The sequence below is a fragment of the Chenopodium album genome, chromosome 12, assembly GCF_948465745.1.
Source record: "Chenopodium album chromosome 12, dcCheAlbu1.1, whole genome shotgun sequence".
Taxonomy (NCBI): domain Eukaryota; kingdom Viridiplantae; phylum Streptophyta; class Magnoliopsida; order Caryophyllales; family Amaranthaceae; genus Chenopodium; species Chenopodium album.
Window position 1 is genome coordinate 32893852 of NC_137845.1, and position 12143 is coordinate 32905994.

A 12143-nucleotide genomic window follows, 5' to 3' on the forward strand; every position below is an offset into this window, starting at 1 on the left:
TCACGGCCATTATTGGTCGGGTTGAGTATTTAATCTCGAGAGTGCTTAAAGTCCATGTTCGATCAAAATCAGCTCACAAGATAGTCAACGGATCAGTCCTAATGTTTAGTCAAAGCATAGTCCAATTTGTATTTTTGGCCCGAACCTTTTTAATTCATTTCGAATTAAATATTAATTGAGCCGATTAATGAATAATAAACCTAAACGGCCTGAAATTATGAAACGGCACTTAAAAATGCTGAGCGTAATTAGGTTAAAAATGAATTAATATGGAAAAAAATGTACACCGTGTCACGACGCCACGTGCCGTGCCACAGTGGAAATTGCCTCGTTCTTTGCCGTGTCACGGTACATATGCCGTGACACGGGATTTCCCCGTGTTTTTTTTCCGCGTACATTAATTCACTCGCTTTATCTATCTGAATCATTTTAGGGCAAAAAGTGTTCCGCGTCACGGTCATATACACCGTGTTACGGCAGTCACTTCCGTGTCGCGACAGACATGCCGTGTCATGGTTCCATCCTTAAACTAAGGCGTGAAAGGTAGAACTGTTTGAGGGTTTGGCCCGAAATCAACTCTATTTAATTTAATTTTAAATATTGTTTTATTAATTTCCTTGAAGTTACTAATGCGTTTATTATTTTATAGTTGTAAGCAAACAAAATCAAAGTAAGGAATTATGTTCCTTTTATTTCTATTATTTTTTTATTATGTTTGTCATATATTAATTGTTGGATTATTGTTAAATTGCTTCCAATATTAATGTTGATTTTTACTATATTTTTTGATCACCATATTGCATTTTTAAAGGGAATATGTAATTGAAAATCACGACTAATAAGACAACCGGTTTAGGTTCCTTTTTAATTTTGTTGTTTAATCAAGTGATCACGATATTTTAAAATTATGTGTTGCATTAATATTCAACCAATTTAACATAATAATAGTTTGGAGCGAATAGATTCTTTGTTTGCATGCCTTTGAGATCGCAGGGAATCACTTTTCACAATAAGAATCGAGTAGAGGCCAATACGGGCGAAAATGACTCCATAACTCACTTCGTACCATCATCCCCGATCCTCCTTTTGTGGTTTCGAACCATATGGATTTAGTAATCTCATGGATTATGAATGGGGTGTAACCTTCACGGGTTAATCATTGTTGTCTTTCGTTATCCCTTTATTCGTAGTTGCCTTTTATGATCCGTGAACGGTTTACAAGTTCCTTAATACTTGTTGGCGTCTCCCTAATTTATTTGTTCCTAATCGTATACGTCAATTCTCACTTCCTATGAGTTCCAAGCATATTCACACATGCTTAACGTACGCGCACTTCAAACGACGCCTACAGATCCAATGGATCTTACATTGATGAAAACCGACCAAAATAGATAAAATAACCATAAAATTTCCGTTCATGGCCTAGACATATGGATAGCCCTTTCAAATCGCTTTCCAATGGTATATTATAAGCCCAATTCTGAGTTAAAACGAAAAAGTTATGACCAAAACACTAAATCTAGCCCTAAAACCGACATCGTTGAACTCCAACGGCCATATCTTTTGATCCATAACAGATTTTAACCTAATTCCAACAGAATTGGAAGTAGACAATTATAGATTTCCAATTATATCTCACACGCCTTAATTCAACTTCCCAATCAAATGTTATGGAAGTTTTAAAAACGCGTTTTCTTCTAAGGCAAACCGCACCAAACGCAACTCAGTGAGCTGAGCGCGCCAAGCGTGTGCAAGTCATTGAGATGCACGCGACTCCGAGATTTGCACGCGCCACCTGACGTCGTAACTCTAAAACCCTAAACCTAGATTCCTACGCCTATAAATAGGGGTCTTCGTTCAACCCTAAGGAGGACAGAAAAATTAGAATTCTAAACCCTAGTATTCTTGAATCCCTAATCTCTCAATTTCTCTTATTATCATACTACTTTTCTTCTTTCTTCCCAAATAATTTCCAGCCCTAATTGAATCCATTGAAGTCCTTGGAGGTACGAAGAAGAAAGAAAGTCTATAAACGCATTAAACGCAGATTTAGCATAAAAGAAGAACGGTTAGTTTCCTGAGCACTTAGATAAATCACTTTTCTTTATTGTTTAAATAACTTTAATTGATTAATTAGTGTTGTTTGATCACTTTAAAAAAAATTAATTAATTTATTTCACATAGTATTCTTTCGTTAATCAATTATTAGAATTGAATAATTAATTGTTGTTTTATCACCTAAGTCAAGGCGAATATTGTTCATTTATTGTTCAATTCACGAATTTGAATAACAAAAGAATAACGACTGTATGAGAACTCGCTGAGAGAATTCAATAAGTTTTATCACCTATCTTCTTAAACCCTACTAGAGAGTTGTTTAAGATGATAGACCAAAGAAAACTTCCTACCTATCAGGGAGAATTTGACCCAACTGTCCTTGAGAACTGGCTGAGAGAATTCGATAAGTTATTTGTGGCAGTAGCATGCCCCAATGAGTCCAAAGTGAGTAGTGTAGCTTACTACCTAAGGGGTGAGGCATATTTATGGTGGCAGAAAATTAACAGACTGTAAGAGCATTACCTAACTTTGGATTGAATGTGTTCAAGGAGTAAGTGAGGAACAAGTTCTACCCTATATTCTTGCAAAAGCAGAAAGCTGATGAGTTCTTGGAACTCAAAATGGGGAGTATGTCAGTGAATGAGTATTACACTAAGTTCATTCAGGTGTCTAGTTTGCTAACGATACTATGGCTACTGATAGGCAAAAATCTAGAAGGTTTGAGAGAGGATTGCCTCTTTCTCTCCAAGGGAAGTTGTCAGGACACGTGTTTGATAATTTCGATGAGTTGTATTGTAAGGTGGCACATTTACATGCATTGGAGTTGAAGGAGAAGGCTGAAAAGGTTTAGTCGGAAGCTAAGGCGAAGAGAAAGGAGCCTATAACTAATTCTGGACCATATGGAAACCAAAATAACTTTTTTTTGGGGTTTTTTGTGATTCCCTCGGGATACTGGTCACGTGCTTCGGCCGAATGGTCTTGACATCTACAAAACAACGAATATTTCGTTTACCAGAATAATCGCCTTCGATGATCAAGTTAGTGATCAGAAACGGAAAATCTAGAGATAAAAAGTATAGAGAAGTTGGAGCTCTTAGTGCTTTTTTTATGTTATGTCACAATCCACCCTTCCCATCATAAATTATTGGGGTATTTATAGGGGTGAGGAAGTGTCCCCTTTAGGGTTAATGCCCAAAATTCCGTGCTCTTATTTGCGGAGAAATCAGGTGGTGGCACTTGTCCAAAAGGGGGCGCCGTTGTGCAGCTTTCTCGGGATTTTGGCCTCCTGATGTAAGGAGGCCCTTTACTCTCTTTTCAAGTGCTCTCGTCATCTTCCTATAGGGACATGTGTCGCCCTTTAATTGGGCCACGTGTCTTTATGGGATTGCACCACGTGTTGGGGGTATTTTTACCCTAAACATTTGATCCTTAGAGAGGGTGACTCGTATTATACGGGTCGCATCCTTTGATGATTCTTTTGGTCCGGATACAGGCGAGAAATTAGGATTTTTGAGCATTTTTTATTTGATAGGGAATGGATAGGAACGTCCATCCATCTTGAAAGTTTGTCCTCTTGGCTAGCTGCCTCATCCGGCTCGCCTGATTTCAATGGTGGACTCTAAGTCTTAAAATCAGGCGGACACTATGTTGCGAATGGCTATTAAAGGGGACTAGCTATTTTTTGGGTTTTCCGGAATGATGGTTCAACTTCCAAGATGAGCATTAACTTTCACAGATCATTATGATGACCGTTTGTCTTCCTGTCTTAAATGACAAAGCGATTTTTAACCGTTTAACTTCTAGGTTAAACTTTTCAAAAGTTTCATGTTTAACTTTCTTGGGCGGGAACGGTAATTTTACCGTCCTACCCTCACAAATTTTGCCTATAAATAGGAAGGGTTTCACTTCATTTTGTTACTTCGGATTTTTTAACTTTCTAAAGAGAAGTCAGAGCTTCTAGACAGAAAAAGTTACTTTTCCTTCACATCTTTAAGAGCTCTATCGTGCACTCGGAATTTCTGGTCAAAAGTTTGAGTTTCCTGATCAACTTCATCCAAGATCTTAAAGGTTCCCATGTTTTCTACTCAGACAAAGGTAACCGACTGCTTACTTTTTCTTTTCCCTTCTTTTTATACTTGTTTTATTTTCAATTACACACTGGCTCAACACTCGAACTTGTCCGTTTCTCCACATGAGGTCGGTAGTTCGCCTGAAATTGTGGAGTCTAGAGTGGATGGGGACGATTCCTCGTCTCTATCGAGTGGGTCCATTTCTAGTGTGTACCAACTCACCCCCACTTATTCTTCTTTGTCTTTGTAGTCGAACATGGCGCGTATGATGGAAACGTACGACCGATATGCTGCCAGGAATCTGGACGGTAGCCTAGTAAATCCTCGAGTTCCAAATGATCTGAATAATACAGACATAGAGATCAGGAATACAAATACGAATACCACAACTTCTAGTGGTACTGCATGCTTGGTGGTCGAAGTGACCACCTCTTTTGAGGAGCTAGGCACTTCTACGCATGGGCGAAATCAGCTAGGCATTTCTATGTCCAGGCGAAATCCGGTTGTTCACCGTTCTCAATTTACTAACTCGGTCTTAATGTCGTCCGAGTTGCCTTCTTTTAAGAGGCATCATTCTTCATCTCGATCGAGCGCTATAGACACCTGATTGTGTCTCCTCAAAAACCAAACCCAGTGATGAATATCTTTCACGTCATTGATTATCAAATAAGGTGAAATGTGAAAAGTCTTGTGATACGGTTGTTTTAATAAAAATACTGCTTTTTGTTTTTGAAAATATTTCTTTTCGTAATCTATTTATGGAAAATGTCTAATTTGGTTTAGTTTGGTACATGATAAGGCTTCAATAATGGTGTAGTTGTATGGGGCTCGAAAAGAGCTTTCCAACGATGTCTTATAAGCCCAATTCCAATGAATAATGAGGAAGTTATGTCCAAAATACTAAATTGCGCCTAAAATGATTTTATACGGCTAAATGATCAAGTGGAGGGCCCATTAATTATTATTCCTAAAGTCATTAGGATTGACTTTAATCTTCCAGAATAATCTATAAGGTTCCTTTAAATTCTAATGGAATTAGAATTAATAATTATGTTTTTGGAAACTAAAGAATTTTCTTTGGAATAAAACAAGTCTTTTAAAAGATTAAATCTGATTTTTAAAGGATAAATACGGATGTTAATTAGTCTAATTTTATTAGATTACGGACTCCCTACGGTTTTAAATTAACACGTTCACCATCGCGAACCGACAGCTCCATCGCGCCGCGATGGACACTGTCGCGCCACGATGGACACTGTCGCGCCGCGATGGAAATAGTTTTATTCCGAATCAAATTCGATCTTTTCTGATTGTTTAGGAACTATTTTCTCTATAAATAGGGTCTTTATTCCTCGTTTTCAATCATCAACAATCATCTAATTCTATTCTCTTCTCTCTCTTAAGCAATTGCTTGTTCTTTCTCCCTCTTTCTAAGCCTAGCCTTTTTACAAACACAATACCGCATTCACGAGTCCTAGACACACCTAGCCAAGCTCGAAGTTGCCTTCGCCCTAGACGTGAAAGGTTGACACTTTCTGAGGGTTTGGTCCTAAATCTTATTTCAATTCTTTGATAAGATTTACTGTTTTATATTTTCCTTGAAGTTACTAACGTGTGTATTGTTTTGATAGAAAGAGATACGAGGCAACAAAGTAAGTTATTTTATTGCTATATCTTTAGAAAGCATGTTTATATTTTAATTCCTAGTATTATGTTAGGATGTTATTTATTGCTTTCTAGTATCATGTTCATGTTGCTTCTTATTTTCTTATATCATGTTAGTATCATTTTAGGGCCAAAGCTTTAATCTTTTGTTTAGTGACATGCTAGGATTTTTTATTAATCATGTTAGTATCATGTCTAGGATCTTGCTATTATTATTATTATTATTCATGAGATTGAGATTATTTTGATGATGATGATTTGTTGTATCAATAATATTATGTTGCTTGATATTTTTCATGTCTAGGATCACGCCCTCTCTTGCAGGTTTAAAGGGAATTTGTACTGGAAATCACGCTTACTAAGATAATTAATAATTTTATTTAGGCTAATATGATTTTAATTTAAGTGATCGCCAATAATAGATTTGTTTGTGCATTAATATTCAACTAACATAGATTTGAACAGGTTCAGGGTTAATCTATTGGTTGTATGTTAGTTAGAAAGCGCACATGAATATGAGAAGAATAAAGTAGAGGCCTATTTAGGCAGGTTCAATCTCTTTTAGGTTGGATTTGTGCCTTCATCCCCGAATATCCAGTCATGGTTCAGGACCACTATGGAGTTAGCGATATCATGGATCGTGAAGATGTGTAACCTTCACCCTGTGAACGGTTTACAAGTTCCTAAAACTTGTTGGCGACTCTTTTGCTCTAGCTTTCTTCCCTTTGGACGCCACCATACTTAAGGGTATGATCACAGTAGGGCTCAAGTGTGGGATGCTTGAAATATTCCCTACAGTTTTTGGCGACTCCACTGGGGAGGATTTTTATTTTAATTCCTAAAATATATTTTGGCAATAATTTAGAATGAGTGGATGAGACTCGAAACGTTCTAAGTATTCATGTGCGTAATTCTGATTGACATTATTAGCATAAGCATAAAAAAGGTCCGCATTGGATAGACCATCCGTTATGCGTCAAAAACATAGGCTTTTTACACGTAGGAAATTTGGGAAATATCTTTCACAACTTGAATCGAAAAAACGCTGCGAAAACTGGAAAATTTTAAGAATAAAGAGAGCTGCTGAGGCATGTAGGAACTGGCGCTGAGAAAACATTGTCCATCGTAGTACGATGGCTCTGTCGCGGCGCGATAGCAATATCGTGGCGCAACAGGGCTATCGTCTCGCGATGGTTCCTGTTATCTCGCGCTACGTTCTTCCAATACCGAGCCAGAAATCTGCGTTCTTGCTTTGACCGGTTCTAGTACTGTTTGCTCGGTTTTACTTCCTGATTGAGTTTATCTCACTTTTCTGAACCCATATGTGTTCTACATATGGCCATAACCCTCTTGGAATTCACAATCCATCTACCTAATCGAACGCTCATTGCAACGAAGGGTACATCCGAGTTTCTGAATTCACCAAACCATGGAAACAAGTTTAACTTGTGGGGTCCCATCCATACGCGCCAACCCTTCTTAAGGTAAGGCTTCCGCGCGATGCATCCAAACTCATAACCATAGACCCTCTTTGACTAACCCTTATCCTTGAACTTTAGAGAACTAGAGCCATGGTTAGGTTGCAAACTCATTGGATCATATCATGCTTACTTGACTATTTGTGCATTCTTGCTTGTGCATAATATATATGTGTTTACGCTAACCATTTGTTTGACTTGTGCATAAGTCTAAATAAACTAATTAATGACTAAATGACTTTGTTTAATTAATTAATAAACAAATAATTAAAGTCTGATAAATTGATTGAGTCTGACTTAGTACGACTTTAGGCTTGTCCTTTTAAGGTAGAACGCTGGAAACAGGCCCAGACCGACGCATCAGTAATGACGCGAAGGTTGGACATGTGGCGCGACACGAAAGTGTCCATTGCGATGTGATAACATTGTCGAGCCGCGATGGCCCCTGGCGTTTCGCGACAGTTCCTTTGATTCGGCAACGGTCGAGTTTTCTGCTTGAGTCTTCACGCTGAGTCTAATTAACCAATTTATTAACAGCAGAAGCTGTATTTAGTCCTTGTTTGAGTCTAAGAACATAGTCCCATGGTCTTATACAAGTGTCAAAGCATGCCACTTTCACTCACTTTTTAAGCACACACTTTGTAAATATGTACACCATGACCATGTCTAGAGAGTTTTGTGTGCGCATGTTTCCGTCATTTTTTTAAGGGGGTAAGTCGGATATTAATCCTCCTAATATAACTATGTTTCTTGAACCCCATATACTTAATTCCCAAAAATATACACCCTATTTTTTCTTTTTGCCTTTAAAACTAATAAAGTCAAAGTCAATTTGAGTCAAGTCATTAAGTCAAATATGGTTTAATTTACAGCTCTTGGTCAAGAAAGGAAGAGAGATTAATCAAGGACAACGCTTTTGTCCAAGTTTTACTCTTTGATAAACCGATTCAACAAAAGTCAAAAGCTAAGAAGAAAATGGCAACTCAGGAAGAAGTCAATGAACTTAGGCAAAACCTTGCTAGTTTAACTGAGATGATGAAGACTATTGCTCTTCAAGTCAATGACCCTGTGAAAAGGGAGCGAATGGAAGAAAGCTTGAGCAAGCTCTCCAATGACTATAAGTTCCAGGGATTAGCTCACAAGGGGTCTCGGTGGACAAAGAATTTCTTCACGGAAATTCAATGCCAATAACATCCCAAGATTCAAGCCAACTGACAACCCCTACTTCCACTTAAGAGCTTTTGAAACGATAATAAATATTAAAGGGATTGATAGGAAGACTTTCCATTCGTTGTTTTCACTATCTTTAGAGACCATTTGTCAACAATGGTTCTTTTCCCTTGATAAAGAGAATATCTCTTCTTGGGATTCAATAACAAACGCTTTCATAGATAGATACAAATGCAACATTCAAGTTGAAACTTACCATAGGGAACTTGAGATGTTGAAAAAAAAAAAGAGAACGAAGGGTTCACTTCCTTCTTTAACAAGTGGAGGGAAACTTCTGCTAAAATGGTTGAAGTTCCTACTGAAAAGGAATCTATAAGGATGTTCATCAAGAACCTCTAAGAAAAGTACTCTAAGCATCTCAAATACCAAAGCAATTTGAGTACTTTCAAGGCCGTCTACGACATAGGATTCAACATTGAAGACGACCTTGCAAAACAAAAAGTTGCTAACAATTCCAACAGCGGCTGGAAAGGAAAGAAGAACGAAAATCCTTCTTCTTCCAAAACTACCTACTTAAACAACGTTAGCACCTTTAATTTAAATGATGTCCTAGTGACGAGAGGTGGATTCTAGGTCGTTGGAACTAAAATTCCTCCAATCAAAACTAAAATTTCTAACCAAACTTACACCTAGTAATAGGGAAAGTTCGGATCGAATCACTAGGAATGGGGGGAAGTTAGCTATTGCCAAAGTCAAGCTATTTCGAAGCGTAAAAGGAAATGTAGGCTATCTAAGTTCAACTAAACAAACAAGACAAACACAAAGTAAATCAATATATCAAACACTAGGGATTTAGGATCCACATATTCTTGCAATGGACACATACAAATCGTGTTGGAGATCGATTAATTCAAGTATTGCGAGGGAAAATAGACAATGCAATCAAAAGAGCTCGACAAGCTATCTCTTAGAGGCCTAACTAGCGCCAACTACGAAACACTCTACTAGGAACGTCACAAACCAAGCTCGATCGATAAATGTGAGCTACAAATCAATGGTCCGTATCAATGTAGGCACACAATGCAATCTAGTATGACAATTAAAATTAGCTACTCTTTAACTAATCACACACATGCACAAAATCAATCAACCAATTTAATCACATTGCTAAATCAATCAAAACCTCCTAATTAGCTATGATCCATCACTCAAACATGCTTCACCACATCCCTAGCAAGTGAACTACTCACAATCCATGAAAGAAATCAAAATCAAAACTAAGCAAATCAACAAATTCATCATCATCATTCCAATCAAACCAAATTCAATCAACTATCAAAAGCTAAAGATTGCAATAAAATAAAAGAAATCCTTACAAACTTTGGTGAAATCAAAGGAAAATGTGCTTAAAATCATCAAACATCAATCATCAACCATGAATTTCTCTCTCTAAAAATCTAAGAATAAGTGTTTCTCTCTGTAAACTTCTCTCTAAAAACTCTAATTCTAATTCGCTCTTCTTTTCCCAAAAAAAGCAATTCCCCCTCTAAAAATAGAAGAAAAATCTATATATAGTAGAACTAACAAAGAGAAATTAGTTAGATCGTCCAAAATAGACCCGTATAGGCGCGACCTTCTTCAAGAGGATGCGCGGCCGCGCAAAAATGGGTACAGAACAGGGGGAGCAACAGGCGTGGCCGTGCAAGGGCCACGCGCGCCCGCGTCACCAGGCCGCGCGGCCGCGCCATAGTCACGCGCGCATGCGCTTGGGAACAGGTCAGCCTCCTTCCCCTTCACCTTGATGCTCCTCGTGCGCTCCACTTGGTGTGCTTGATGAACACGGAGCATGGCAGATCCAAAAGCACCTCGACGTTGGGTTCAACACCAGAATTGGTGCCCCCACGGCTTGAAAGCACGGCCTAAGGTTACTTGGAACTTGCATATCTCCATACTTGGGCTTCAAATGGAGAACACGAGGCATCCTAATCAATGCAAAACTCGGGAAGAAGTCTCGGGAATCCTTAAACAACGATCTTAACTTGAAAATGAAAGAAAACAAGCAAATAAAAGGGAAAAAGACAAGAAAAACCAAGAAATGCATGAAAAAGGAAAATCAACTAAGGAAAGTGCAAACTAAAGAAATAAAGATCAAAACTAAGGAAAAACGAAAGAAAAGAGATATAAAAGCAATCTAAAATCACCCTAAAAGAGAACAAATGAGTGCCATAAATGACATTCATCAAATTCCCCCAAGCTAAACTTTTGCTCTTCCTCGAGAAAAACCAAGCAAGCAAGAAAAAGGATGAAAGACTTATTCAAAAATGAAAAAGAAAGACATGAGATGAGAATATACACTAAGACTCACTTTCATTGGAATCACGGTCAATTTTAGCAACTAAAGACAAGCCATTTGAACCTCTAAATCGCTCTAGAGGACAAGTGATGCTCTCGTAAGGGTTTCCTAAAAGATTAACCCATAACTCTCAACAAACAAACATGAGACAAATCACAAAAGCAAAAGAAATCAAAAGAAGAGTAAAATCAAAACCTTTACGACTTGGACTTTACAAAATGACTACACTTCAAATGAATAAACAACTTTCTTAAGTAAATAGGGGTATGCACGTTCCAAGATATCCGAGGTTGATTGAAACATAGAATATGTTAAGCGTAGAGAACTAGGAATCACAATCCACCTTCATCCCATTCGATCTTACCGCGTTCTCCCTGTAGTCTCAAATATCCCTCTAGTGAGCATCTCAATAGCTCCTCGGAGGAGCCGAAAAATAACATATTTTAGGCTACTCGACGTCTTGACTTTGCATCCCCTCTCCTTAGGCTTTAACTCATAAGTCCCTCCCCCGATATGTGACTCAACATCTAGGTCAAAATTAAAGGACTTTCCCAAAGATTGTAACATAAGGGAAAAAGGGTGAGGGTAGGCTTAAAATTTAAAATTTGGTGGTATTCCTAATTAGTGAAGCAAAAGGGTGATCAAACCTTCTCCTCATAACCAAGTAATCACCAAAAAAAAAAACAAACTAACACCCCCAAGCTTATTCAAAGCTATATTCACAATCATATATACAAAAAGCGTAAACGCTTCTCCCCCAAGCTTAAAGGAAGCATTGTCCTCAATGCTTAAAATAGGGAGAAAAGATTCACATCAAAATATTTTTGCATGTTCCATTTTTTTACTTTTTTTTTTCAAATTTTTGCTAAAGCGATTGAAAGAGCTTAGCTTTTTCTCATTTATTTTTTCATGTTTTCACTTTATTTATTGTCCTCGCCTCTTTTAACTATGGACGACTTTTTCAACTTTGCAATTGAATGTCCTTGCCTTTTTAACTTTGGACGGCTTTTTCATTTATTCACTTGCCATTATTCACAAGATATACAAAACACAAGCTTGCTTACAAACAAGAACCAATATCCAAACTCATATACCACAATCTCAAAAAACATGATCATTTGCTTCACAAAAACCAAAATGGAATAAAAAAAATGAAACAAAAGGCTCAGAGTTCTAAAGATGTGGCTTGAAAAGAAGGGAAAAAGCTTAAATGGTTAGCAAGAAGGCAAATGTAAACCCAAGGACTAGAAATAATGAAGACTATCCTAGAAAAGAAAAATCACCACCCCGAAAAGATGCCTTTGTCCTCCCTAGATGGTTCGGTCTCGTGTTTGAGAATTATGAGTCAAG